The sequence below is a fragment of the Triticum dicoccoides genome, chromosome 4B (genome assembly GCF_002162155.2).
Source record: "Triticum dicoccoides isolate Atlit2015 ecotype Zavitan chromosome 4B, WEW_v2.0, whole genome shotgun sequence".
NCBI lineage: Eukaryota > Viridiplantae > Streptophyta > Magnoliopsida > Poales > Poaceae > Triticum > Triticum dicoccoides.
The window spans coordinates 352,448,656-352,476,132 of NC_041387.1; positions in this window are offsets into that span (position 1 = coordinate 352,448,656).

A 27,477-nucleotide genomic window follows, 5' to 3' on the forward strand; every position below is an offset into this window, starting at 1 on the left:
GGTTCAACTCCACAATCTCGTCGGAGGCTCCCAAGTGACACCTAGCCAATCTAGGAGATACCACTCTCCAAGAAGTAACAAATGGTGCATTGATGATGAACTCCATGCTCTTGTGCTTCAAATGATAGTCTCCCCAACACTCAACTCTCTCTCATAGGATTTGGATCTAGTGGAAAGAAGATTTGAGTGGAAAGCAACTTGGGGAAGGCTAGAGATCAAGATTCATATGGTAGGAATGGAATATCTTGGCCTCAACACATGAGTAGGTGGTTCTCTCTCAGAAATGGTAAGTTGGAAGTGTAGGTTTGTTCTGATGGCTCTCTCCACGAATGAAGAGGAGGTGGAGGGGTATATATAGCCTCCACACAAAATCTAACCGTTACACACAATTTATCAAACTCGGTGGGTCCGAATCAACAAACTCGGTCAGACCGATTTAGTAAACCTAGTGACTGTTAGGGTTTTCAGTGGGACCGACATGCAACTCGGTAGGACTGATATGGTTAGGGTTAGGGCATAACGTAATCTCGGTGAGACCGATTACACAAACTCGGTGAGACCGATTTTGGTAATTAGCTAACCAGAGAGTTGGTCAGGTAAACTCGGTGGGACCTATTTGCTCTTTTTGGTGAGATCGAAATGTTATAAAAGGGAAACAGAGAGTCTACATTGCAATCTCGGTGGGACCGATCGCTCACTTCGGTTAGACCAAAACGTTACGAAGGGAAACAGAGAGATTACAATCCCATCTCGGTGAGACCGTGATCCCTATCAGTGAGACCGATTTTCCTAGGGTTTGTGGCAGTGGCTATGACATATGAACTCGGTGGCGCCGGATAGAAAGAATCGGTGTGACCGATTTTGGCTTATGTTTAGGTCATATGAGGATGTGAGAAAGTAGTTGAGGGTATTTGGAGCATATCACTAAGCACTTGAAGCAAGAGGCTTATTAAGCAACACCTCATCCCTCCTTGATAGTATTGGCTTTTCCTATAGACTCAATGTGATCTTGGATCACTAAAATGTAAAATGAAGAGTCTTGAGCTTTTGAGCTTGAGCCAATCCTTTGTCCTTGATATTTTGAGGGGTCCGCTTTCATCATCCATGCCATGCCATTCATTGAGCTTTCCTGAAATAATAGTCTTGGAATAACATTAGCTCAATGAGCTATATGTTGTTATGAATTACCAAAACCACCTAGGGATAGTTGCACTTTCAACGCGGTTTGCCTGCTCCGCTGTTGTGCTCCGATCCGTACTCCCACACCATCGAATTTTCATCCAGCGGTTGTGACACATTTCGTCCCAGGCATCAATCCTCAGCTGGAGTACTTATGTACTACAGGTAGTACCCGTCGGTGTGGCCATCTACGCCTCGTAACGCCCTGACGCCCAGCTGTGGCACCCTCGCCACAGCCACGCCACCACCGACCGGTTCATCTCAAACGAGTGAGTCGCGAACCACGCCACCACCATGAGAATGAGATGTGGGCCAGCCGCATTTAAGGTCCGCATGTCATTGACTCATAGGCCGGGCACTAAGCCACTGAAGTTCGGTCATGTGGGCCCCGAGAGGGAAATGTAACTCATGCGGCAGGACTTGTGGTGCTCCCGCGGTATGGGCTCGTGCCAAAACTGGAATTTGTTTCTTACTACTACCAACTAGTACTAGTAACGTGCATTGCACGCTTGAGATTCTGGTGGTTTGTGCATTATATGCTTCTACATGTGGAGTTTTCTGGATTCTAACATGTGGCAAAATCTGGTGGAATGTAAGGTTAGGCAAGTTTGATTAACTTAGGTGGGTGTTTGGTTCAAGCCACACCTTAGGCAAGCCACACTAAGGCCCCACATGACATACACACGAAAAATGTGGCAAGATTCCCTTAGGCTTGCCAACTTGTGGCTCTCATTTTGAAGAACTAATAACTTTGCCTAAGCTTAGTTGTGGCAAAGTTAGTCATGAATTAAGTTCAACCATGGAGTCTTCTAGATTATACATGTGGCAGAATCTGGTGGATGATATCCAACGGCCAGTAGTGCTCGGATTTGCCATCTTTGTACCATCGGATTGGCTTCATCCAACAACCAACTTTCAAAGTTTTTCACACACTATATAGGGGGTATAGAAATAGATGTGTCGGTCCATTGCAATGGATCCAAAGTATATCTATTTAGTAAAGTGCACTCTAAACACATTATCTATTTATTTTTCTCTAACCTTTCATAGCCATGCAACCAAGCCACATAAGCTTCATGTGTGCCCCCCACATCATATTATTCATACTATGTTGATTGAAAAAAAGATAAATCACCCAAAACAAGATCTTCCCATTTTTTGTTCCTACGATGTTGTGTCGTGCACATATCTACTAGTTGTATAGTGGTAGTACTAGTAATATAGTATTAGGAGTACAAACTTGGTACTAGTAGGAGTAGTACTAGTACGGAATGCTCCTACTCTATCAACGAGCCCCATCTGACACCAAATTTCTTGGCTTCCGTGCTACAGCTAGATCTTCCCCTCGTTTCTGTTTTCCATCCCGGCGGCGGGCGGGGTGTCGGTTTGCTCAACGGCGGTCCCACATGAAAGTGAAAATGCTAGGCAACACGCCTTCCCTAAGCTATGTGTCGTGTCGGACGGGCCGTGGAGTACTCCTGATTCCCGGGCATGTGGGGGTGCGACGCGAACGCGGCAGGCCTTTTCCTTTTACTAGCAATGTGCTCGTGCGTTGCGACGGATCCAAAGTAGTAGAATAGTAATATTTGTTCACAAACTTGAAATAAATCACTATTGTTTTGATATACACCTAATATATTACTCCCTCAGTACCTAAATATTTGTCTTTTTAGAGATTTCAAATGGACTATCACATACGGATTATATAGACATATTCTAGTGTTTCTAGCAAGATGCCCGCGCGTTGCACGAAGTTGATGAAAAAGGTAAGCACAACTTATAAATTGACGGATGGAGTACTAGTTACAGCCATGCATATAATTAAGCAAAGGGATTGCACATGTCGGTATTGACCGGAACGAGAATGCAACAGCACAATAAGAATTAAGGCCACGATGATGTGATCATAGTGGTGGTTACAAAAGGCAAGAAGAAAGATGGATCCATGAACGTACGACCTCCTCCTCCTCAACTTAGTGCGTCGGGCCACCGACCGGCGGCTAAGGAGCGGCGGCTTTTGTGGCGAGGTCGAGGTGCTTCTCAGCAAAGGCATCCAAGGCTTCCAGCCGATTGAGGAAGGCCAATGTCGTAGCGTCCTCACTGGCCTTGTAGATACCTATGTACACGATTTTCTCGTACAAGTGGATGTGTAGGTCGACGAATTCTTGCAGGGCGAGGCGCCTCGTGGCGAGCGTGACCTCTAGGTGGACATTCTTCGTGGCATCGGCGGGCAGTCGCAGGGCCACCAGTGCTTGAAAGAGGTTCCGGCCATGGAGGCCAATTAGGGTGGCAGGCAATGAGGAGCCCGGGCGCGCGGGTTGGAGGAGTACGGCGATGTTGTCCACGAGCTTCCTGAGGACGGTGAACTTGTTGCTGGTGGCAACGATCATCTGGTCCAACTGAGAGTCGTAGTTGGCGTCGACGGTGGCCATCCACCAGCCGGTCTACAACACCGTCTGGAGACGATCCTCGGCGCCATGCCGCAGGCCGGCGTCATGGACCATCTGGCACAGCCACTGGCCGCTCACACGCATCGGCGCCATGGGTCTGGAGTGAGCTCTTTTGCGCTTAGTGTAGGTGCTTAGGCAAATTCTTAGGTGTGTACGATGTGGTAGATGCATTGGAATGGAGGGGCACCTTTATATGAGGGCAATGAGGGCAAACTGCATTGCATTCACATCGTGCAGCCTCTTTTCCCGAACCTCCTCCCATTACTTCTCTCATGCATTAATTGAAGGAGGATGCATTGGCCGTTCAACATATCGGGAACCGCTACTCCCTCCCTCGTCTGCATTAAAGCCGTATCAGGAACTGCACCGCCCGCTGTCAAATCGAATACTCCCTCCGTCTAGGTGAGTATTAAGTCATCTTACGAAAACCAAATACTTAGTAAACACATAGGCGTGGTGCATTAACTCTCACGTTGTTTCTTATTTTTGACATAAATAGAGAAATCAAAAAATAAGACATGTGGGGCTTGTATGCTTTTAATGACTTGAAACTATCAAACATGACATGCAGTGGTCAGTTCGTTGCACAAGAACAAATACAACCCACGTCAGCACACACACATCTTATAGCATGGCTATAAAAGATGAATGAGGCCAAATTATATCTCATCTAGATGAGTTCTAGCAAAATTGTATTCATAATACTTAGTACTCCTGCGCCATGTATCATATATTAGTATCATGTAGTACTTTATTTATTGCCTTGTATGACACATAGTACTCAACTCTCTCTCTTTCTTCATTTAATTCTATGACACCTCATCAAAATTGCTAAGGCTAGTACTCCATTACAACCAGCCTTAGCAAATACTAAATATTAAGTTCTCTTGTTTTCCTCTCCACCTTGGTCACCTGGACGAAGGGAGTATACTGCGCAGGCTTTTCCTGCGCGGTAGGCGGGGCAATTCCGCCTAGTCAGTTCGACAGAGAGGCGCTGTGTGATTTGACATCGAGTTACTGCTAGATAGGTGGCGCCCCATGATTTGACTTGCCATTATCATTTTAACTGCGGCGCTACGACCGGCGTGAGTCTCCCGATTCCTGACCACCTCCATACATGTGCCTCTCCCAATGCTCCACCATGTAGTAGAGGCTGGCTCTTGCATCAGAGCCCACTTCTCCACTTTTTCCTTGCCTCTCTTTCCTCCACATACGCAAAAATGCCAAGTAAAGCGCACTATTGTACTTACTTACTCCTACAGGTGCTAAGCTTGCCACATAGGCATAAAGTCTGATGTGGCAAGTTAATCAAGAAGAGAGAGACTAGTTTGGTGACCCAAGGAAGAAATGGTGCTAAGCGCATGTACCTAGGTGAAAAGACAATTTTGAGTCTATAGAAAATTAAATGAAGCAAACTTAGCAACAAAAAACTAATAAGCACACCATTTCATTGGAAGAGGTCACTCCTTGGCAAATGCAATAAATACTAGTACTCCCTATGTCCCATAATATAAGAACGTTTTTGGCACTACACTAGTGTCAAAAACGTTCTTATATTATCGGACGGAGGGAGTACGAAGAAAGAGATTGAGAGAAGTAAAAAAATACACTTATAGCCAACCTTATAGCCAACCTTGTTGTAGTATGAGTGACTAAGAGATGACTATGTATGACATGCCAACATCAGATAGCCTAACGCATCATGTTAAATCTCCAAGGGCACGACCTCGCGAGCGACGTGACGGTCATGGTAGGCGCGACCATGATACGGGCTGCTAGCATCCCTTGGATCTGAGATCAAAGGGTCGCACGCTAAGTTGCTAAAAATTTGCAGAATAACCCTCCAGGATAGGATATTCACCCATAGGTCTAGAATCACACCATGAAACCGTTCGATCTCAGATCCAAGGGCTCTCGCAAGCCCGTATCATGGGAGAATGGAAAGCCACTACCCTGTCATTCGCACGCTCGCAGTTCGCTCCTACTCGTCCCTGCACGTCCTTCAATACTACGGCGGTTCGCTCCTAGTCGTCCCGTCCTTTCACAATATGGTAGTTCCACTAATCCTAACCCTCCTCCCAAATCCATGGCGTCCCAAATCTCCGCGATCGGCGGTGAGTACAAGGTTAGAACCATCACCAGCGATGAGTTCGACGTCATCTACACCCGTTCTTCCCAACGGTGAAAGGATGCTTTCTCGCTTCAGACGCATGTTCGAAGACTCAGATGATGAGTGGGTCGCTGGGCTAGATGTTGAGTACACCACAGTCCTGGGGCGAGAGAACAATCTAAAGGACGAAGAGAGGAAGAAGCCCGCCGTGATCCAGGTTTGCGTGCATGACTTATGCTTGGTCTACCACATATGCCATGCCGATGTTGAATGCCAGGATTTTAAGGACTTCCTCGAGAGCAACCTAGTCAAATTCGTTACTATAGACTTTGGTAACGACAAAGAAGTCCTGGGTCGGATAGGCCTCGTTGTAGGCAACACCTTCGACCTCCAGAAGAATCGGCTGGTGTCCTCTTGTCAGCCTTTAATGCTGACCCTGGCAGGAGCCATGGTTCATCCTTCGTATAGTAAACTGGAGAAACCTCCATACACGTTTCATCGTTATGCATGGCAGCAGAATGTACTAGATATAGACCACATCCACTATGCTGCAATGGATGGCTACCTTTGTTTCAATATCTACAAGGCTTGGATGAAGAGCAAGAGCCAAGTGTGCGGTTCAAGCAAAGAAGTATCGGCCAAGAGGAAGAGGGACAAGGACGAAGTCGAGGACGTGGACGAGGACTCCGAGTAAGGTGGCAGTGTCGTTGCTCATGGTGGTTCTAATGGAGTGTCTACCGGAATAGTTGCAAAGTTTAATTTCAGGTGTGCTTAATTTAGTTTGAGGGGTGTGTTGTGCTGAGCCCCTAGCAGAACTATGTTATGTTTCTTCTCTTACTTTAACTCTCCAGTACGTACATACTAGTATTTCTTACATTTCATCTTTTAGTTGGTATAGTACTACCACTCGTTTCTTCACATTATATACGTATAATATATATGGCCAACATCATATAGCCAGCAGTTTAGTTGTCAAAGTATTTCAGGGTGCTTAGTTATGTCAAAGAATTCCAGGGTGCTTAGTTTTATTTGGGCGGTGGGTTGTGCTAGACACCATTATTGTGACAAGTCTTTTTAATAGTACTATATGCATAATTTGGCGACCAACGCTCTCTATATGTACCACCCTTTTTTTAATTTCAAGTTTTGCTCCATGGCGCAATCCATCGATACTACTACTGTACAAAAGTGGAGTATATACATTTTTTAAAAGGCTAGAGGGCGGGGCAGTCTAGCTCGGTCGGTTTCACGAGAGGCGAGGGCCTTTGTGATTTGACGGCTCATTACTGCTGTCAAATGAATAGTACTGCGCCACCCGCTACACGCCCGGCGCCTCCATTAAACCCCTTCGTTAAACCTGCATGCAAACCGAGAATCCTACTCCGGCCACACGTCCGTTCATGAGCGGGCCGGAATTAAACGCAACACTGGTCGAGCTCCTCCCGTCCGCCCTCAGTTTAAACGAGGCCAGACGCCGGCTGACCTCCTACCGTCCGCCCTCTATTTACACGAGGCCAGATAGACAACGAGCAAGAATCGCACCCCTCCGCCGCTCCCCCATCTCCTCCTTCACCATTTTCTCCATTCTTCTGATGGCTTCCGATGAGCCATTCTCCGGCATATTACCCGGCTAGGTAGCCCACCAAGCCCTCCGGATACGAGCGAGTCCGCTCGGTGCTTCACCAACCTCGCTTGGCCCTACGGGGCCAGTTGCCGCCCCAAGCAGGCGCGTGGTTCAGCAACTCGCCGCTCCAGTTCAGCTCGATGAGGAGTGGCGAGTTGCTCCATGCTGGCACGGCGGCGAGCACGCAGGTACAGGTGTCATCGCTATCGCGTCGTACCGCGCCACCAGTGTCTGCGGTGGCCGCGCCTCCCATGTCTGTGGGCACGCCTCCCGTACCTGCGGCAGCACCATGCAGGCAGAGACAGAAGCCGGGTGCGTGGAGAGCGATGATTCGGTGGCCAGCTTCTCCGTGTCCGCCGCCGTCATCGAGTAGAAGTAGAACACGGGAGGCTGCCACCACTTGGGACCCATGAAGGCCACCGCCGAGGCGACGACTGCGGATTCAGGTGGTTTCTTTGCTGCTTCGTCTCTTCCGAGGACCTTCGTCGACCCCGCAAGTGTCTGATGGACATGACGAAGACAAAGGGATCCGCGGGCAGCCATTTAGAACTAAAATAAGTCTAGATACATCCATTTCTAGGACAAGTATTTTCGGACGGAAGGAGTATTAGTTATACAAGAGAGCCGGATTGGCACCTCTTAGCTCATGTAAATGTAATGAAATCCATCATGTTTATATGAAGATCTGACTTTTTTATATGAAATCCTTCATGCTTATATGAAATCAGTCTGTGTTTGCACGAATTTCATCTGGTTGGTTAGAGTTGTAAAAATGTATGCCGCTCGCGTTTGATGTCGTCCTCCGCGGAAGGAATCGGGAGGAAATTTGCCGGCTGCCGTTGGAGATGCTCTTTATGCTGGAAATAATAGAGTGACATCCAATCCATTTGAGTTAATTGCATGTATGATTGTCCCTCTATAAAAAGTTAATTGCATGTACAGTGTACACGTGACTTGCAGGGTGGCTACAGCTTCGTACAGAAAGTTAAAAAGAAACAAGTCCATCCTTAATCTTGTATTTTAAGTGCTCTGTGGGTTCCACTGTCGATACAGTAGCGAAAGAAGTACTTCCTCCGTCCGAAAAAAGTTGTCCTCCAAATGGATGTATCTAGCACCAAATCAGTGCTAGGTACATTCATTTGAGGGACAAGTTTGGGACAAGTTTTTTCAGACGGAGGGAGTATATATTAAATAAGTAGAGTAATATATAATATAAAAATCTAAAGTTAAAAGACAGAATTCGAACTCATGTCATCGCGTTGCGAGCATCCATCGCTAACCAGCCCAGCACATTTTTGTTGTAGACCATGCTGGAGATATATCTCCATGTCTACTCTTATACTCCATTCGTTCCTAAATATTTGTCTTTTTCAGATTTCAAATGGACTACCACATACGGATGTGTATGTAGACATATTTTAGAGTGTAGATTCACTCATTTTGCTCCGTATGTCTTTTCAGGAAGGGGTCAGATTTGACCTTGATTTATTTATGAGGTATTCAGATGGCGCTGCACCGCCAAGAAAAGAGGGTAACATCAAAATTATGGGCTACTTTTTTGAGTATGTTGGTAAGGTCCGGTCATAGTCACTTGTTGAAATCTCTAAAAAGACAAATACTCCCTCTGTCCAGAAATACTTGTCATCAAAATGGATAAAAGAAAATGTATCTAGACGTATTTTAGTTTTAGATACATCTCTTTTTATCCATTTTGATGACAAGTATTTTTGGACGGAGGGAGTAGAAAACAGAGTTGGTGATGATGGTGTGCGTGCCATCCTGCAATATAGGCCGTCTGATTTATATCTAACGGATAGGAAAGAAACTATGGCAATTTTGCAAAAATATACCCACATGTCTCTCCATGTTCGCAAATAAGGCCTTCCCTCGTTCAGCCTTTTCTCTCACAAGATAAACTACTCATACAAATGCATCTTGATGTTCCGTGCAACGCATGGGCAGCTAGCTAATTTCTTTTAAAATAGTTTCTGCGATAATTGGGTTGAACTGATATATTTTATGTCTGCCCCGAACGATTTCAGAATCACTAGTAGTAACAAAGAAAAGGTTGCCTTGTTAATTAACAGAAAACAGGGTGAAAACTATCACATGAGGCTGGTAAAAACAAGGCACACTGGGTTCAGCGTCATCGTCACTACAGCTGTGCGCGCGCGAGAAGTCTACATATTGAGGGGGCTACCCAGCGAGGCACCGAGACACAATGTTTGAGAGAGAAACCAATTGACAGATTATGATCAGATCAAGTTGTCACCCTTCTGCTGTCATTGTTGGGGGGAGAGAAAGACGTATCGAGAGTGTGCATGGTAGGCACAGAGGCACAACTAGCGAGTGTTTGTGCGTGTGTGTGTGTGTTTGAAAGAGGAGTAGATAGATTATTATCAAGATCGATGTGCCACCCTACTCCTTCGGTGTCGGGTAGTGTGTGTGCGTGTGTGTGTGTATGTTTGAGAGAGAAGCCATTCGATAGATTAGTATCAAGATCGAGGTGTCACCCTACTCCTTCGGTGTTGGGAAGTGTGGGTGTGTGGGTGTGGGGGGGCAGTGACACTCACATATCTCTACTCTTATAAAAAACAGAGTTGGTGATGATGGTGTTCCTGCCATCCTGCAATATAGGCCATCCGATTTATATCCGACGGATAGGAAGGAAACTATGGCAATTTTGCAAAAATATACCCACACCCCTCTCCGCATTTGCAAATAAGGCATTCCCTCATTCATCCTTTTCTCCCACAAGATAAACTTATCATACAAATGCATCTTGATGTTTCGTGCAACGCATGGGCATCTTGCTAGTAGGGAGAAGGAGTTTGTGTGACACAAATCTAGCTATATTAAGGGATAGGTAGATAGCATATGTGTGAGAGACATTATTATACTTTGAGACATTGGTGGCTGTGGGTGGGCGGAATTAAAGGGGTGGGCGTGTTAGACATAGAGAGTGTGTGTGTTTCTGTGTGAGAGACTTGTAGGATGGGGTAGAAAGACGAATTTAACCCTGACGGAGGGAGAGAAATACATGAAGTGCGCGTGTGTGATTCCGATGCCCACACGGAGATGAGATATGTATGCGTGTGAGAGAGATTGCACAATTCATTCACGTATCACTATCTAGCGATCGTGGACGTGCATCGCTTGAACATAAGTCAATATCTACTTTGTATTGTGGCCAAAGGTACAATATCGATTCAACGCTATAAATATTGGACACTCACATATCACATTTTTTCTATTTAAATAAACCCTTTCAGTTGTGCATGCCAAAGTTACAGTGATGTTTCTTCAAACAACCAATGTAGCTATCATTTACATGCACCATTGTTACTCTTGCATTGAAATTCATTAGTCTTGGATGATTTAAGTTTCTATTTTGAAGTAATATATGTAATAATCATATATGAATTCAACGGGTATGCAATTTATGAAATGGAGGCTATGTAATCATATGAGGTAACACTTTTAAGTAGCTGACTACAATATCCATTTCTTTTTGTGCGCCTCTACACTAACACGTCAATGCATTATGTTTAAAGTAAATAACCAATGGCACTAAATTATCTATTTACACGAGAAATACATAGGCTGAGCGTTTGATCCCTTTTTTGTGAACGCGCCACTACACCCGTACGATTGGTCGTGCCCGTGTGAACGTCCAAGTTATCGGCGCATCATCCCGAGTTATTGTCTTTTTTTCTGGGGTGGACTTCACACCAGTTATTAACTGCTGACAAGTGCCCCGTGTACATAGTCTAGCATGACCTTCCCGCTAGCACGGTCCAAAATTAGTTGAAACTGGATATGAACGATCCCGCGGGCGGCAGAATCTCCCGCCTCCTTCTAAAATTTCCGCCACCTTAGTCTTTAGCATGCGAAATCCCCCTTTTGTCCTTGGTGCACGGAGACCAACAGTTACAATACCACCCTCATCTACATGATAGGTCAGGGCTGCTTACGTAACTTCCGGTTCCCCCCCCACTACATGGCACCCCCATTTCCTCTCCCCCTCCCGCAAAAACGACTAACTCCACAGCACCATAGCATCTTACATCACGCCGTCCGTACTTCATCGCCCTTTCTCCCCTCCCCTCTCGAAACCCTAGAATGCTCATCCACCGGCGTACCATAGCCCATTCACTGCCAGCGGCGTCCACCTCGCTGGATCTGCTTCTGCGGCCGCATCTACCCCTCCTACCTCCCCTAGAAACAAGTAGACTGCTCATCCACCACTGTACCATAGCCCATTCAGTGCCAGCCTTATCCACGGCGCCGAATCTGCTTCGCTGGTACTCTCGTCAACCGTCGTGCATTTGCAGCGGCTCATTCATACTACCCACCGGAGACGCTTCGTCCACACCCCTCGGATCTGCCCCACCGACGCCCCCGTTGACGGCCTCTGATTCTCTTCACCGACACCTTCCTCAACCCTACCGGAGCCGCTTCGCCGACACCTTCCTCAACCCTACGGGAGCCGCTTCACCGACACCATCGTCAACCCTACTGGAGTAGCTTCGCCTATACCATTCTCAACCCTACCGGGGCCGCTTTGCCAACTCACAAGTCCACGGCCTCAGATCCGCTTCCTTGCACCCTCATCCAACCTAGCGGAGCAGCTTCTGACGCCCCATCCACGCCCGCAGATCCGCATCGTCGACACCACCCTTAACCCAATCACCGTAGCAGCTTCTGACGCCCCGTCCACGGCCGCAGATCTGCATCGTCGACAGCATCCTTAACCCAACCACTGGAGCAGCTTCTGACGCCCCGTCCATGGCCGCAGATACGCGTCATCGACACCATCCTTAACCCAACCACCGGAGCAGCTTCACCTACGCCCTCGTCCACGGCCACAAATCCGCTTCACCCACACCATAGTCCACCCTACTGGAGCCGCTCCACAAACACCCTACTCGACGGTTCTAGATCTCCTTACCGAACCCCAATAGCCAGCGCAGCGTCATCACCCTTGACGTTTCTAACCTGATTCCCACCGTCTGGATAGATGCCAAGCACCCGCTGTCGGTGTCAAAACCGGTGGATCTCGGGTAGGGGGTCCCGATCTGTGCGTCAAGGCTGATGGTAACAGGAAGCAAGGGACACAAATGTTTACCCAGGTTCGGGCCCTCTCGATGGAGGTAAAACCCTACTTCCTGCTTGATTAATATTGATGATATGGGTAGTACAAGAGTAGATCTACCACGAGATCATAGAGGCCAACCCTAAGAGCTAGCCTATGATGGTATGAATGTAATTGTGATCGGCCTTCTAAGGACCAACCTCTTCGGTTTATATAGACACCGGAGAGGGCTAGGGTTTACATGGAGTCGGTTACAAGGAAGGAAACACAATATCCGGATCGCCAAGCTTGCCTTCCACGCAAAGGAGAGTCCCATCCGGACACGGGCCAAAGTCTTGAGCCTTGTATCTTCACGCTTCAATAGTCCAGATGTTGTATGCAGTCCGGCTGTCCAGATACCCCCTAATCCAGGATTCCCTTAGTAGCCCCTGAACCAGGCTTCAATGAAGATGAGTCCGGCGTGCGGTATTGTCTTCGGCATTGCAAGGTGGCTTCCTCCTCCGAATACTCCAAAGTAATCATCAAACACTTAGACCGTGTCCGGATATGCGAGATAATCTTCATATGCCACCGCAGAGAGGATGATATTTTACGAATGCAATCCGCTGACAACCTTTTCTGATGACGTGACATGTTATTATGGTCAGATCATTATTTGATTCGTTTCCCCACAATCAGCTACAGCACATACTGCGAGGCGGTTTCATTGACACGTCCTATCAAAGCAGAGATCGTGTCCCTTATCACGGGATTCTCATTAATACGGGTATGGGTAATCTAACTGTGCCGCTAATCGCGGTGAGTGGGAGGCAGACGGGTTCCACCGGGCAAGTGGGGAGGCACAAAAAGCTTTCATCGCCTCTATAAGGAGGTCAGATTCCTTTCTCTTTTACCCACGCCTTCTCCTCCCGCTAGCTCATTCCCCTCTATTCGAGCCCTAACGCCTAAGCACTTTTCTCCTCCATCGAAGAGTGGCTTTCCGAAGATGTCCGGATCTGGAGCTGGAGGCAGATGGATGGCCTCAACCGTCCAGGAGAAGAACATCAAGAAGCTCCGGGGGGGCAGGTATCTGGCCCAGAAGATCAGCCACCGTCTTCCACCGGCGGTAAAAGTTGTCCCCACTCGGGAATCTCATGAAAGAGTCGTGTTCCTTCCCCATTTCGTCCATGGGCTCGGGTTTCCCCTCCACCCGTTCGTCAGAGGAGTCATGTATTACTACGAGATCGATTTTCATGATCTTTCCCCCAACTCCTTTCTCAATATCTCGATGTTTATCGTCGTGTGCGAGGCTTTTCTCCGGATCCCACCCCACTTCGGCCTATGGTTGAAGATCTTCAATGTGAAGCCCAAGGTGGTGAGTGGCGAACACACCGAGTGTGGCGGCGCCATGGTAAGCAAGATGCCCAAGGCTGTTTGGCCGAAAGGCGCTTTCGACGACTTCGTCAAGGAGTGGCAGCAGCAGTGGTTCTATATCACCGAACCACGTGGCAAGAAGTGGGCGGCAGCTCCAGAGTTCAGATCCGGAGCTCCACTGCGGCTCACGTCCTGGCCTGAGAAGGGCCCGAACTTGTGCTCGTCCGATGAGCTGTTACTGCTCCAGACGCGCATTCAGGGTGTGGTCGATAGGGACGTCAAGCTCGTCGACGTAGTCCAGGTGATGTTAGTTCGCCTGGTTCTCCCTTGTCAGCACCGAGCTTGTGCCCTGTGGGAATTTGATCCAGCCGAGCACCAAACCCTTCGGGAGCTTTATGATTCCTCCCACAAGGATATCTGGAAGGTGCTCTTTAAGTCCGGCAAATCGTGGCCGGGCCCCGCCGAGGACCGTGGGTATCAATCATCCCATTCTCCAAGCCCGGTAAGTCACAGCCACACTCTGTCTATTCATGCTTTAGTTGGCCCGTCATACGGGAGACATCCTCATCGCGTTTCGTTGCAACTTCAGGGATGGGTAAAGAAGGTGGAGCGGCTACATTGTCCAGCCCCCCTACCGGAGGAACCGGCCGGACCCCTTCTAACAAAGATGCTGGTCCCCGTGCCTTACAAGGCGCCAAAGAAAGAGACCACCAAGAAAGTCAAGAAGACCCGTGATGGCCTTCGCCATCGCGAGGCTTCGGATGTCCAATCCAAAGACTCCAGCGATGATCCTTCGTCCGAGGACGAAGAGGAGGAAGCAGAGGAGGATGAGCCTCACTCTGATGGAGGGAGGAAGAGGACCGCCTCCACATCTCTGGAGGCCGGATCGCCCAAGAGGGGGAAAACCCCTCTCAAGGGCATCCCCTTCAGCTGCCGATAACAGCCCGAAGTGGGATCCCAGGGCCCAGCCCCTGGAGAAGTCGTAAGTATCCGAACACACATATGCGTCCGGGATCGTTTTTGGGTATAGTAGTTTTGACTGTTGCCTACATATTGCACAATCCGGCAAGGTCCTGCGCCGGCCGGTCCTCGTCGGAGAATTCACTGGGCTCAGACGCCCTGGCGAGCGAGACGCCTCCGCAGGCCCCTTCCCCCAAGTCCGGGCGCGACACTGAGGTGTCATATCGACAAGACCCGGATCAGGGAGGACATATCCCTGGTGCCGAACACGCGGGGATGGATACAGCCCCCGGGACCTCTAGGGTTCCGGGATCGCGCGAGCAGCCACCCCCGATGGTGGGGGGCCTGCCTATGCCGCCAGCGTCCTCTGTTCGAGCAGAGCTGCCTGGCGGTCTATCAACAACGTTGAAGGACGCGTCTATTGTCGATGAGAATTGGGCCCTTATGGGTGCGGTGGTTGAAAGGATTCAGTCTGCCGAGAGCGGGCTGAACGAGTCCTGCCTTGGCCTTATAAAGTCTTTTGAGGTATGTTTCCTAGGAAACCCTTGACGAATTGTCATAATATGAGTAGTAGCCCCTGATGCACTATCCGGCGGAGGAGACAGAGCCGGGCAGGGGATCAAAACCCCTGCTCTCGCAGGAGCCTATGTGAATGACGTATACCCTTTTGTGTGAAAACAGGCATCCGCAGAGAGGAGGGCCGCTTACAAGCGGAAGTGTCCGAACTGAAGCAGAGCCTTGCACTAGCCGAGGAGGAACTTGGCCGCGTGAGGAAGCAACTGGAAGATAAGCGAGGTATGTGGAAAACATTTGTATTGGAGTTGGCACGAACAAATGGTTGGCAGAAATGAAAAATGTTAGTATTGTGTGCTCTAGGAGCGGGTGCCGAATACGAGGCACTAAAGAAAGCTTTGGATGATGCCAACAAGAAGGTTGAGGCCGAACAGGCGCTTCGTGAAAAACACGAGGCCAGGGTTATCACAGCTGAGCGAGAGCTCCAGGAAGTTGTGAAGAAAAGCGAGGGCTTGGAGCAGAGTCTAGAAGGGAAAGAATCCGAGCTCGCCAAAGCTCTTGAGGCTACAGAAGGTGCTCGGGAAGAAGCCCGGGTGCTACGCGGGACATCCAGGAGGCCCAGAAAGTGGCGGCTGGTAAGGCCTTCTGTATTCTTAGCTCTTTATATGTTGGAATGTGAAGAATTCTAAGCGGCAAGCTGAATTCTTATTTTTCCAGGGGCTTTTGTGGATCTTCCTCGCAACATATCAGATGCTGCTCAATTCTACTGCACCGAGGGAAAGAAGACTGTGGAGAGGGATTTCTGGTCGCAGTATCTGGCACCGAACTATCCGATGCCATTTATCGATCAAATGAAACAGCTGGTCGAACTGCACCAGGCGGCCGAACTAGCCATGAAGGACTTAGTTGTCCGGATGTGGCCTTGGGAGCCGATTCCAAGCAGATACTTTGGACTCGTCAAGCGGATTGTGGGTGCTTGTCCTCGGCTTGATGCTAACAAGCGATCAGTTTGTATAGAGGGCGCGCGTATGGCGTTTGCCCGTGCGAAAGTGCATTGGGGGAGGCTTGATGCGGAGAAGCTGATGACTGAGGGGCCGTCGGAGGGTAAGGAGCACCGCAAGCCCGAGCTGTATTATGAAGGTGTAATGAAAGGGGCCCGCCTTGTGGCGGATAAATGTGCTAAAGACATCATATTTCCCTGAGGGCATTTGTGCCGCCTATTGTAATATGGGATAATGGCCTGTTTATTATATTTTATTTGAACATATGTTCTTCATGTGCAGCTGTTTATTATATGCAAATTCTGAGAGTTGGCCAGTCGTCGGCTTCTGCCCCCTCGTAAAAAGGATACGGAGGTGTTCGGGATATATCTGAACACTCTTGATCCCTTAGTTGGGTCCATTTAAGGAGGTGTATCTTTCCGCGAACCAGGCAATCGAACTATAAGGCTTTATTACTCTCACTTAGCCATAGGAATTCGAGTACGGTCGGTGCAACCCCTAGTGTTCGCAAGGCCGAGCTAGGGGCTCTATTGGCGCCTGATCAGAAGACCGATCCGTCACACTCAGCATTTATAATGGCATTGTGCGAAATAAATCTTTAGGGATTTTATAACCTCTCGAACAGCGGACCGGCTCTCGCTTCATCATGACAGTCAGTTTTTGGCTTTCTCTACTGAGGTGCTCGTCCGGCTGAACCGGGACACAATTGCAGTAGTTCTCCCAGCGCTACCTTAGCCGATATAATGGAACATAAGGTACCAAAACATGGGAGCCGGGCAAACCCAACCAATGACCCAAGACATGATTCGGAGCAGATGCATATAGTGTTATAAGTTCGGGGTGCCGAGCGACCGAAAAGGTGGTCGGACTTTGTTGCCATACTGCGAAGCCCCTGGTGCAACCAGGCGAACGCAAAGCGTGGCTCTCATTTTTGTCAAAAAGGTGTCGGCGATAGACGACAGCCGGTGATTGCTATTTAGGTCTACGCATTGTAGCAGGATGATATGTCTATGCATGTGAGTATGATGTATGGAAATAGGTGTTATTTGGCGGAACCTGTTGTGGCCGGACTGGAGGAGTTTGTGAGTGGATCAAGAATGAATCGGAACTGCCTTCTACCTGCATGTTCCTTCCTTTATGTGTCCGGGCTAATTCCATGTCGCCAGTCCTGTTCTGCATCAATCGTTAGTTTGCAAATGCGAAATGCTTGAAGGCAGTTGGGTGTCCTCTTGTTGTTGGTCCTAGGGTCCCTAATCGGGCCCTGGTGTGCCCAGCCGTTAGACCGCGAGGTAGTGCGGACTCCGCGATGGGTGTCCGGATAGTTGGTCTGAATAATTTACCACGTGGAATCTAGTTGATGTGGTTTTTCCCGTTAGCATACGGTAAACTTCCGCATGGTGGGAAGGTGCTGAAGATTTATTCTTTGGCATATCATTTTCGGGTTATCCAGTGGCAACCGTGAGAGTGGTGGGCCAAGAAAACTTGGCCTTTGCACCTTACATCTTTTAGGAGATGTTTTTCGTGGCGTCATACCCTTGTGGGCTTTGTGTCTTATGTAGCCCCCGGACTACTGGGTCTAGAGGCATTGCAATTGACTTGTTGTGGTTTATGTGATCCTTGGCGATCGGCCATACTGTTCTGCTCTGGGGCGTGGGGCTCTTGACGAGACGTCTTCCCTTATTGCTTCCAGTGTGCGACCAGCCGCTTTGTTTTGAGGATCCTGCATTCTCTATTGGTATGCTTTCCGGTCCTTCTAGGAGTACCGTGAATTTCACATGGTTGATCGAGCATGTGGCTCGGGCCGAATAGGTTTGAGCTGCTCTTTGTCCGTTGACCGGACTGGTATTTATTGGACCTGGCACCCGTTTCCTTGACCTGACATTTGTTGTCGTTGCACCGAGGCTTGAGGGTGCCTCTTTGCATATGCTTCTTACTGTCTTGGACCGTAGTGATGTGTGGGCGTTTGGGTGCGTGCCTGTGGTTTTCCTACTCGAGTTGAAGTAGCCAGTTGTGCCTTGTATGCCCTTTGCCGGGGCTGTCGAGTTCGTATTTTTTGGTGGCCAGTACCTTGGTCCACCTTTCCACTAGCACATCTTGGTCAGCTTTAAGCTGCTCTTGCTTCCTTTGCAGGCTCCTTGTTGTGGCCATGAGCCATCGCCTGAAGCAAACTTGCTCCACTGGGTCTGCAGGTACACTGAACTGATCATTGCCGAGGCTTGCCTCATCGTCGGAGGGGGGTGTATAGTTGCCCCTCTCCAAGTATCTCATCGTGACCGATCGGCCTGCTTAAGGGTAGGCTGCCCGGGGCTGTATTCCTCCTCGGCACCATCCGGACTGCTTTCGTCTCCAGGGCCGGTGTTGATGTGGAGGGGCTTGGAGTGGCGCCGATGACGCACACGTTTTGCTTTGCTCCCTGAGGGGTTGTCCTCCGTTGCCTCGCCACCCTTGGTTTTCTTTGGAGTGTCCATCATATATACATCGTATGAGGAGGTTGCTGCCCGCCGCCCTATGAGCGGTGGTTCCTGTGATTCTCCTACATCGTCGTCCATACCATCGATGTCTTCGGAGTCAAAGTCAAGCGTGACGGTTAGGTCCTCAATCGTGGCAATGAATTGGGTGGTGGGTGGGCAATGAATTCCATCGTTGTCCGCTTCCCACTCGAGTTCGACATAGTTCGGCCCGGAGTCTTCTAACAGGGAGAGAGAGTTCAACAAGTCCCGCATGTCACCGAAGGGCGAGTGCTGAAAGACGTCCGCCACAGCAAACTCCATCACCAGAGCCCGACCAGGATCGGCGGGCTCGGGGGCGCGCGGACTGGAACCTACATCTGGATATGAATCCGGGGGTCCAGAGTCACAGGCTCCCTCATAGGTGAGACCTGTGTTCGGCTCCATCACCGATGAGGGTATGGCCTGCAGGGCAGGGTCCAGTCCTCCGTCCTTAGGCAACGCAACCTGCCCCGGATTCAGATCCGAGGCTTCTACCGGGGTGATATCCCGCGCAACGTCTGACAGCAGGTCCAAGCCGTGCTCATCGTGACTGTTCGGCGCTTCTGGCGCCAGCCCGAATCCGTCGAAGATCAAATCCCCGCGAATATCCGTCGTGTAGTTCAAGTTCTCGAACCTGACCTGGTGGCCGGGGGCATGGCTATCGATCTGCTCCAGGTGGCCAAGTGAGGTGGCCCGTAGTGCGAAGCCGCCGAACACGAAGATCTGTCCGGGGAAGAAAGTCTCGCCCTGGACAGCGTTGTTGGTGATGATCGAAGGAGCCATCAAGCCTGACAGCGATGACACAGAGGAATTCTCAATGAAAGCACCAATGTCGGTGTCAAAACCGGCGGATCTCGGGTAGGGGGTCCCGATCTGTGCGTCAAGACTGATGGTAACAGGAAGCAAGGGACACAAATGTTTACCTAGGTTCGGGCCCTCTCGATGGAGGTAAAACCCTACTTCCTGCTTGATTAATATTTATTATATGGCTAGTACAAGAGTAGATCTACCACAAGATCGTAGAGGCCAACCCTAAGAGCTAGCCTATGATGGTATGAATGTAATTGTGATCAGCCTTCTAAGGACCAACCTCTCCGGTTTATATAGACACTGGAGAGGGCTAGGGTTTACATGGAGTCGGTTACAAGGAAGGAAACACAATATCCGGATCGCCAAGATGGCCTTCCACGCAAAGGAGAGTCCCATCCGGACACGGGCCAAAGTCTTGAGCCTTGTATCTTCACGCTTCAATAGTCCGGACGTTGTACGCAGTCCGGCTGTCCGGATACCCACTAATCCAGGATTCCCTCACCCGCCACAGCCTAGGTACTTGTCACCTTTGAACCCGTCCAGCATCACCTGCCCGATGTACTTCAAATATACTAACTGGTCGCTGTTACCTGTTATGCAACTGGCAAAAACAACAAGGACGATGTTTCTTCTGGATCTAACAGCTTGGCCAACCAAGATCCTGGACTGAGGCATTGCTATGATCTTGTAAGTGCGTCTCTCTCTCTTGTATTGTTATGTGCCTGCCAGCGTGCTTTGCTAGGATTTTCGACCAGTAATCCCTTTGTGCAGACAATGATTTCTACTACTGGCTGCTAAATTAGATATGTAGATGTCATACATGATACTACCTCGTACCTCCGTTCCTAAATATAAGTCTTTCTAGAGATTCCACTATAGGCTACATACGGAGCAAAATGAGTGAATCTACACTCGAAAATGCATCTATATACATCTGTATGTGGTCCATACTGGAATCTCTACAAAGACTTATATTTAGGAACAGGGGCAGTACATTACACAAAATCGTAGGTGGCATGTAGGAATTCCAGTGCACTACATTAGGCTCCCTTAGAGTGCCTGCTAGTCTAACATACAGAGTCATGGCTAGTTTATGGTATGCACACAATCGTTAATTGGTGGTTTGAATATGTGCAAGGGATATGCAATGTAGTATCATGTAGAGATGTCTGAAATTAGCCGTGTCAACTTGCAGATAGGGTTACACAATGAAAAAGTACAAGATGTATGTGGCAATTTCATGGAACATCGCAAAAAAAGGAGAGGCAGCGGTGAGCCTATGCAGTGTGCTATGGTACGTCACTCCTCCATTGCAATCATCGTGACATGTTATTTGTATGCCAGTTCTATTAGCCAAGTTTCTTAGGGACAGTTATTACGAGTTATCCTAAGAAAATAAGCACCTGTGAATATAAGCTCCATGTAATAAGCCAACCAGTTCTTTTCATTGCGTTTTCAGCTTATCTTTGGTATGATCAGTGGAAAGTCTAGATTGCATTATATTTTTTTCATTTTGCTACCCATATGGAAATTAATTTGACTTGCAAACATCACAAATTGAACCCAGTGCAGTAATTAATATGATAGGAAAACAGACCATCACTATTTGCTCAAAATGCAAATACAAAGATACCATCTACTTGGCACAATCTACTTTGGTCAATGTTTTCCATAGAGATCCCATTGCCTTATTTAAACGAAGAAAGCATGACCCACATTTAAATGAAGAACAATTATTTATTGAAATTCAATGGTCCAAGTGGCTGGTTATTATCATATAGCAGCACCACCTGAAAGCATCATATAGCAGCAGCAGCAGCTCATAACAACTCATCATACAACAACAGCAGTCTGTAATTCATCATATACCAGCAGTAGCTCATAGCGATTTATCATATAGCAGCAGTAGGAGCAGCTCATAGCAATTCATCATATAGCAGCAGCAGGAGCAGCTCATAGCAATTCATCATATAGCAGCAGCAGGAGTAGCTTATAGCAACTCATCATATAGTAGCAGCAGTAGCTCATAGCAATTCATCATATAGCAGCAGCAGCTCATAGCAATTCATCATATAGCAGCAGCAGCTCATAGCAATTCATCATATAGTAGCGGCAGGAGCAGCTCATGGCAATGCATCATATAGCAGCAGCAGAAGCAGCTCATAGCAATTCATCGTATAGTGGATCAGAATGAAAATTTGGCAAAAAAATCAGAGGAGATCCTCACCTTGTTGGATGAGCTCATCCTTCAACAGCACCTCAAGGCCATGGCTTGGGAGGAGGGGAGGGGGAATAAGGTGCCTTCTGCCGTAGTGTGGCATCAGCTATAGTTGTGTAGCGCCCGCTGGAGTAGTGCGTTGGACGAACCACAATGGAGCAGCTGCTGGAGACCATGAGAATGAGGGGCGGCGCCAGAGGGAGGAGCAGCCAGGGAGATTTGCCCCTACCCGCCGGCCATGTAGCCTAGCTGGACATAGCATCGTCGATGACCAGGCCAGATGGGACCAGTGGCGACGGCTCGTTGGAGGAACCCTAGTGCTGCAGGCAAGGGATCGAGGTAGAGGGAAAGGGGAGAGCAGATGCAAGCGGGCAGGGCAATGAACGCTTGTGTGTTTGTTTTTACTTGAGGGTCAGGTGTGACACGGGCATCAGCAGTTGCATTTTGAGTGTAATATAGGAAGACAACAGAGTCATTTCACTATTCCCCTTCCCTTCAATTTTTAGTGAGGTTCTACCCGAAACAGCCCCCTCCAAAGCGAAATTAGTTAAGCCCAAGCCAATAACTCAAAAATGACTTCTTTACGTCTTTTATGGCTTATTTTGACAATATGCCCTGAAAAGGTGGAATCAAACTGGCCCTTAACCTATCTGTACATTTAGGCATCATCATACATGGCATAACCTAATACATGTGCACTCCATTGTAGAATCTGGAATATGCAATGTTTATGTTAGTTCATATGTTGCACATAATGTTTAAATGCCCCTGAAATCTGGTCAGTCAAGTGATGGTCTTTAAGCCTTCTTCTTTGCTTCTTTTCTTGATATGTAAGATTTGCTCGCACATCTGTTCAATTGCTTGTTTGCATCAGCCAGCCATACTAGGACTGTTTGCTTTGATTACTTGTTGTTCTTGACCTAACACTCTAACAGAGTTTGTCAACGATTTAAACACTAAGGGCTGTTGTAGTGGGGCCTTGTCTAACTCATAGGTGACATAAAGGTTTGGTTGTACACTACAGTAGGCTCTCCAAGAGTACCTGGAGATCCAGTTTGAAGGTATGCCTAGTTTTTACATAGTGCAGACATAGTAAATGCTCATTTCATTGTGTGCAAGTGCAAGAGATGCGGCATGTTTCATTATGTGGTGTTGTTTTTTTATAATCTCATCCTTTTGTGTTCATAGACTAGAAAGTATGCATATTTATCTTCCAAGGAGACGAGTAACTAGTTTGTGTCACCTTGCAGAGGGGGTGAAATGAAGATAAGATTGAGGATTTCCAAGTACAAGATGTTAGGAAGGAGCCTTGCAAGAGAAGTAGGAGCTGCGCTGAGCCTCTTCAACCTGCTAAGGCAAGTCACTGTATGCAACTCAACAGTTCAATTCCTTGTTTGTTTCAGGCATAGTTAATTTGCTCTTTTCAATTGCTTTATTTGTCCTCAGTTAATGAGATGCCCAAATAATCATGCCTGATGTTTGGTACTTGTATAACTATTAGTTGACATAATTAAAGGCCTTACCATTTAATTACTCTGCCGAAGTGTGCCTGAAGCTTTGAAGTCTATTAACCAACTATTATTGCATGAGGCTCACAATCTAGTTTATCCTACGCTAATGATTGCATAGTTTTGCCTGCTGCAGTATGTTTGTATGAAACCCTCTGCTGTTCATTATGCTCCCTAAGACTTTAATTGAGGTACAGAATGGCCAACTGCTTGCTTACTTATACGCAACGTGCTGTCTAAATTTGTAACTTGTCTGTGTTTTTGATTGGGCCCCAACATCATGCTCCTCTGGTGAGCTAAGAGGGATTTCTGTATGCAGGCTACACAGACTATCTTTTTTATAATTTTTAAAATATCACCTACTTATGCTTCATGACGTGTAACATTAATTTTTTTTAAGTGACGTGTAACATTATTGTTAGTCCTGTTTTGCCATGTAGTACAAAATAGTGTCTTGCTCGCTTCACTGTTGTAACTATATTTTTGCCCTCGTCATGTGTACTTATAGAAACATTTCAGGATGAAGTGACATCAACACAAAGATCTGCGAGCAGTGCGACATGGCCGTTACCGAATGATTATGGATTGGAATTGGAATGTGCTGATGTTCTCGAGCATCAACTATAGGTGGCAAGACAACGTGTACATGATTGTCAATGTATAATCAACAAGTTGAGACTGGACATGCAGGTATTAGATGCAGGAGTCAAAAAAATGAAACAAGACACTGAGGTAACCATGAAGGAATTAGAGATTTTGCATACTGAAATTTGTGATATCTGAATCTGGCCAATCCTATTTTTTGAAGAGATTATAGTTCAAATGGAGTTAAGTTGATGCGCGTCCATGATGTATGAGCTGTATTTGCCCAGTGTAAGTAATTTGTTGTTTGTGTATGCTTTATTATCACCTGTGCCAAACCATAATGCCCAGTGGGTATAATCGGCTGTAAATTCTTTATTGTATAGTGTAGGATTATTCTACCTTTCTATGCCTTGATCTCTTTGTTGTATAGTGTATGCTTTTTAGAGGTGATAGTATTGAGTAGGATAATTCTTTGAATATGCTATATCGTTCAAACGGGGGCCAACTCGCCCGACCATGGCCCTTCACGAGCCGTCGGATCCATGGGCCGTGTACGGGCCGTCGGATCCATGGGCCTTCAATGGGCCGTAGGATCCATGGGCCTTCTACGTCTCGTAGGATCCATGGGCCTTCTACATCTCGTAGGATCCATGGGCCTTCTACGTCTCGTAGGATCCATCGGCCTTCTACATCTCGTAGGATCCATGGGCCTTGTAAGGGCCGACTCATTTATGGGTCTTGTACGGGCCTTTAATGGGCCGTAGACGGGCCTTTAATGGAAATCGTACGTTTTATGGGCTGACCATAACGGGTCGTAAATAGGCCGTATTTGGTGATGCTATGATAATAACCCAACAGATTAACGGTCCACAAACGAGCCGACTGTAACGAAGGGCTGAATTTGGCCCACAAGCAGAAAATGACAGTAACCGACCGTAAGTAACCGAATGCTGCAAATGAGCCCAAGAATAAATGGGCCCCCAGAAGGCCGAAAGATAACTGGCGCTGGAAATGGCCCAATGGAATAATGGGTCGTTAATGGGTATAAAGTGATACACTGTTCATTACGGGCCAGTTTCACCACGGGCCGTTAATGGGTGTAAAGTAATACACTCTTCATTACGGGCCAGTTTCACCACGGGCCGTTAATGGGCCAAGAGTTACAAAGGGCCTCATATGGGCCGAAAGACGTCATGGGCCATACATGGGCAGAAGTGAAAACGGGCTGGAATCATATTGGATGGCCCAGATGACGCTACTGGGCCTAATTCGGATAGGGCATAACGGGCCTTGGGTTAGCAGGCTGTAAATGGGCTATATGCGAACAGGCCGTTAACAGGCTTTCCATGGGCCGGCCCGCCACCTTTTGACCAAGTAAAATGGGCCGGCCTTTTCACAGGAATGGGCCACTGTTGGGCCGTGCCATGTGTCAACGTATCATAGGCGTCTTCTGTCCAATGAGTGGATGTCATCTGTCCCAATGATGAGCCGATACGTGTTTCCTCCAGCCAATGATGATTTTACAAGTGGAAAATCCCCATTGGTCGGGGCTGTTAATGGGTTATCGGATCCAAAACCCGACCCGATAGCTTAACGGCGTTCCGTTACGGTGGATGTCACGTGTCAGTCACCCTTGACGAAAGCACTTTTGTGACGCGCGATTTATCGTCATGGAAGTGGACACTTCCGTGATGATAATTTTGGTAATGTCATGGAACACTTCTATGACAGCACAGGTATGACTATCTTGATTCTGTCATAAAATCGTCATGGATGTGCATGCATGACAAAAAACGCGACCTACTGTGACAAACACGTATCATCACGGAAGTGTATTTTTTTTGTAGTGGGGAATACCTTCCCGATTGTTTTCCCCCTTCACCTATACCGTGCAACAATATGATAGAACACCCCAAGTTCTAATTTTCATCATGTCATGCTTAGTGGTACCTCTGTTTGCTTTGTATTTACTGTTTCTTCCCCCTCTTCTTCTCCAGTAGACATCGAGACCATTGTTGATGCCGTTGTGATCGACTACGTCATCGACGACCCTTCTTCCCTTTCGGCGGAGCTTCCAGGCAAGCCCCCCCTTTGACCATCCCGATATCGCCCATTCCATTCTCTCATGCTTGCATTAGATTTTGCTACTGTAATTGATTGCTCCTATTATGATGCATAGCCTGCTTTTGTAACCTGCTTATTGTTACCTACCTACTTATCCTAAACTGCTTAGTATAGGTTGGTTAGTGATCCATCAGTGACCCCCACCTTGTCCTTGTTGCCCCTGCTTCATCATCGATGACTCGATCAACGTGATCGACGACCAGAGCCCGACACCCCACATCACATCACGCCCCTTTTGTTGCTCGACTCTGCAGAGTTACCATCGAGTGCCGAGGGTGGTACCTCATACATCACTCCTGATGAGATCTCTGTAGTGTAGCTATTCCATTGTGGTCATCAAGGGTTATTCCTCCTTAACCACTTTTGATACGGCTCTGTCGTGCAACCCCTCAAGTGTGAACCTCGAGGGTGGTTCCTCCTACGTTCAACTTGATGATTACATCGAGTGGAATCCATCGAGGGTGATTCCTCGGGGTTTCGCCTTGGTGTTTGGACACACGGATACTTGGACTTTACAACTATTACTTGGAAAGGCGGGTCGACCCTGAGGGGTACCCGCGAGTGATGTGGAGACGGGTTGACCTTGTGGGTACCCGAGAGTTGGATACGAGGCGTGGTCAGGCATTCTTAGCCCTTGCCGCAAGTCCTCGAGATGGGGCGTGGGGTCACATATTTCATGAGTCTCTGCTCGTGACTGCACTACCAACACACTAACGGTTTGTATATTTGATCTGAGGGGCCTCTGGCATGATAGCACTAACCATCACGTGGGCATAGTATGGGCGTTCTGCATCGTATGTATCAGCCGAAAGCTCACTGACGTCAACGATGGAGCGGCGCGCGCCGGGTTGGACTGCGTAAGCACCTGCCTTATTTAAAGGAGGTTGCCACGTCTGCTCACTGGCCGCCCTCGTAACGCGCAGGATTGCAAAGGGCGATTGGCCCATGACCCCTTCGCATTTAGGATGTAGACCGGCGTGCTGATCGGCTGAGGCCAGTCATGACCTGATGGTGTGTCCGACCGAAGTTGATCGGGCGTGTTGAGTAAGTTAGTGCACCCCTGCAGGGACGAAAACATCTATCGATAGTCTGTCCTATGGTAACGGACACTCGGAGTTGTATCCCGATCGATACGACTAGAACTGGATACTGAATGCTGAGGAAGGTAATGGAAATGATAGCTTCGGGATTGTTTCCTCGCAGGGAGTCGAGGAAGTGACCTCTGGGCGCTAATGTTACAACATGTTTGCTAAAATAAACTGCTATTCTATACTCTTATCAATGCTGCAAGATGCTTGGAGCTGCTTGGAGCTGCTTGAAGATGCTAGTCTTCGATAGGCTAGGCTTTCCCCTTCTCTTCTGGCATTCTGCAGTTCAGTCCACAGATAGTACCCATTTCATTGATACAAATTCATATGTAGTGTAGATCATTGCTTGTGAGTACTTTGGATGAGTACT